We start from the raw sequence: 3,600 nt of genomic DNA, 5'->3' as shown, positions 1-3,600 counted from the left end.
GGCACAGAGGGAATCATGTTAGGAAGTGTGTTGATGGTGTGCTGGTTGGGTAGGGAGGAACCTTGGCCCTGCTGGTGGGACTCTGAGAGCGAAGATGACGGCATTCAGCACAGTAACAGGATGGGATGGGGGAGAGGGCGTGGGAGCCCTGGAGAAGGAAATAAGGTGGAAAATGAAGACAGGGACCCAGATCAAGAACACAGCACTCGATAATGAACAAGTGTGATAGTCCGTTCTCACACTGCTATAAAGAACTATCTGAGACTGGGTGATTTATGAAGAAAATAGGTTTAATGGACTCACAGTTCTGCAGGCTTAACGGGAAGCATGATTGGGAGGCCTCAGGAAACTTACAATTATGGTAGAAGGCAAAGGGGAAGCAAGAACCTTTTTCACACGGTGGCAGGACAGGAGAGCACGTGAGGAGGAAAGTACCGTACACCCTTAAACCACTGGATCTCACGACAACTCATTCGCTATCAGGAGAACAGCAAAGGGAACTCCACCTACATGATCCAAGCCCCTCCCACATGATCCAAGCCCCTCCCACTCAGCCCCTCCCCCAGCGTTAGGGATTACTATTCAACTTGAGATCTGGGTGGGGACACAGAGCCAAACCATATCAACAAATAGGAATTTATTTTATTTTTGCACCAAAGCCAAAGAGCCTGGTTTGGCTTCCTTTGTTCGTCCCGCTGGGCAACGCTCTGTGTGGCTTACCTCATAAATGCCCCCAGGCCTCAGAATTCTCACCCCAAAGGGTTTGAGACCGAGTCTGCAAGACACGGATCATCTAAATGAGTGTTTTCCACTTTTCTCTGTGGCGCTGAGGGGCTAAGAAGCATCTAGAGATCTCATGCAACTCTCAGTTTCCCACCACAGCCACGCCCCCCACTCAGCATAGCCCAAAAAAGGAGCAAAATGCAGAAAGCTCAAGGCCCCTCAGAATCAAGGTAAATTTTCTTTCTAAATAACTTGAGAATTATTTTTCCCTCTAGTGCTTCAATTTTCTAAGCTCTACTTGATGTTTTTAAAACGTTAAAATGACTCTGATTTTGAATCGAGCTCATTGGTCTTGCAAAGAAAATAACTGTGTTTTGAAAGGAGAATAAACAAGTCAGGAAGGGAGAGTGAGGAGATCCTCAGCTCCTTCCGGGACCCAGACCCCACCTCCCCGTGCACACTCCGTGCACACTCCACGCTCAGGTGCATCGGGAGGTGGAAAGACCCAGGGTCAAATGACAGGTCTGCATCTTGAGACTGTGTGACCTTTGGTGAGTGACCTCACATTTCTGGGTCTTGCTTTTCTCAATAAAAATAAAAAAGAGAGATAAACAGGTCTACATGGAACAATGCTTGGAACGAAATGGAATAACATATGCAAAATAGCTGTGCACTTCTGAAAGTCCTCTATAAATGTACTCTCCTGATTCATGTCACTGATAATTATTATTGCTAGTTATTCTCTCAACCTACTGTATGCAAACCCCCTGTGCTTCATGCCAGAGGACGGAATTGGGTTGAAATTGTCTACTTGCAAAAGTTATACTATTTTTCTTTCAGGCTTGTTCTCTCAGAACACAAAATCACTATTCAGTACCTGGGACATTACAATAATACATTTTAATGAAAACTTAATTAATTTGAAATGATTGCTTTGTTGTAAGTAGAGTGAAAAAAATCTTTAAAAATTGGCAAATGGAAGAGAAAAATGCTTTTATATAAGTACTTAGGAGAGACATATTGAGGCCATGAATATTTCTGAAATAAGAGAACATAAAACTTGAATTTGTAAAGTTGTTTTCTTAATTTGGAGGGCTGTTTCAACTTGTTTCCAAATGAAAATAAAAGAACCGAGTTCTGTAGCTTGTGCAAATGTATGAGGAAATCAATGTAAGCTTTTTTCTTCGTCTTTTATTTTTTATTTTTTTATTTTTTGGGGACAGAGTCTCACTCTGTCACCCAGGCTAAAGTGCAGTGATGTGATCTCGACTCACTGCCACCTCTGTCTCCCAGGTTCGAGCAATTCTTCTGCCTCAGCCTCCCGAGTAGCTGGGATTACAGGTGTGTGCCACCATGCCTGGCTAATTATTGTGTTTTTAGTAGAGATGGGGTTTCCCCATGTTGGCCAGGCTGGTCTCGAACTCCTGACCTTAGGTGATCCGCCTGCCCTGGCCTCCCAAAGTGCTGGAATTACAGGCATGAGCCACTGCGCCCAATCTTCTTCTCCTTTTTTAAGAAAACCTGTTTTCCAGTAGGGTTTAACAACATGGGCTCATTGGGGGCTTCAAGTGCTTATTGTTTGGTTTAGTTTTACAGAAAGACACAAAGCTCAGGACCAGAAGTACAACTGAGGGAGGATGCCCTGTAAGACTGCCTCTCAGACACACCACTGCAACCAGTGAATCGCACTGTTTAGACTTTGACTTCAGGGTCAGGGTGAGCTGATGAGACCGGCCCCTTGATGAAGTGAGAGGCCACCAAGCAGTGAGAGCAGCTGAGTTTGAGCCCTGTCTCTGCCGTCTGTAACTCTCTCATCTTGAGCAGGTCCAGCCTCAGTGTGGGCCTCAGATCTCCCATCCTTGAAATGAGAGAATTCAAATCCAGCTCCGGCTCTGCAGCCCACGCCCTTCCCTGCACTACACGGCATCCAATAGGCTTGAAGAAGGAGTGAATGACATTCGAAGGTCACATCATCTAAGCTATACTCCTCTCCCATCCCATCCCTTGTTGTCCTTTACATGGTTCCCATTCATCTTTCTTCTCTTGGGCCCAGGGGTGTGCTGGTGAATGTTTAACAGCCACTCCGTGAAAAAAACAAAACGGTCTTGATTGATGGCATTTGCTGATTTTCTTGGTGTAAATACTCCCATCATGGGCTGTTTCAAGCAAGCACAGCGATGCTGCTGAATGCTGATCCTGAAAGAGTCGGTGCAAGCTGGTTCTGGCACAGCGCTGGCGAGGTTGCTCCAGGATAGGGGCGTCACTCCCTGCTGGCTAAATGTGAAATCGGATGAGATCGTTATCAGCTAATATTCATTGCGTGCTTATTGTGAGCCGGGCTCTCTGCTCAGAGCCTTGCATAGGTTGTCTCGTGGAATCATCAACACGGTCCTAGGATTCAGTCCCTGGGTACAGATGGTTATGTAACCCGCCCAAGGCCATGCAGCCACAAGGAGGAGGAGTTGAACCGGCCATGGCGCCTGAGTTCATAGCCCATGCTTTTAGGCAATATGCTATCCTAGATTTCAGCCTTGCTGCTCTCTGCTCTCGAAAGCCTGCAGAGAAATGCTTTGAGACATAAAGCAAGTCCGTTTGCACTTGGTTCCTTTATTTTGAGCTTATTTATCAAATCTCCTGATGATCCTCATGCATCTCTTTATTGCACCTGGCCTATTAAGACATGTATTGGTAAACATACTTTGGTGATATTTATTGTCATTCTAAGAACTCACAGATTTATACCATTTGGTGTTCTGTGTTTTGTTTTTGGGTAGGCCTCATTAACAGGGTAGCGTTCAGACATATGGGTCTTGTATAAAAAAAGTGACTTTGTAGCAGCTTTTTTTGTCTTTTGTGTGTGTGTGTGTGTCTGTGTGT

The 3,600-nt window shown here is 45.3% G+C and overlaps 1 long non-coding RNA gene across 1 annotated transcript; it reads left to right on the top strand.

Annotated features, from left to right (window-relative positions):
* The first annotated feature begins 880 nt into the window (after nt 1-880).
* Nucleotides 881-2,841, top strand: LOC105554669. Its single transcript, XR_001008359.1, has 2 exons — nt 881-953; nt 2,312-2,841. It is a non-coding gene; the product is annotated as an uncharacterized LOC105554669 (long non-coding RNA).
* Nucleotides 2,842-3,600: the final 759 nt, after the last annotated feature.

This window comes from Mandrillus leucophaeus, unplaced genomic scaffold (genome assembly GCF_000951045.1).
Source record: "Mandrillus leucophaeus isolate KB7577 unplaced genomic scaffold, Mleu.le_1.0 Scaffold654, whole genome shotgun sequence".
Classification (NCBI taxonomy): Eukaryota; Metazoa; Chordata; class Mammalia; order Primates; family Cercopithecidae; genus Mandrillus; species Mandrillus leucophaeus.
This window is presented reverse-complemented; position numbering and strand designations above follow the sequence as displayed.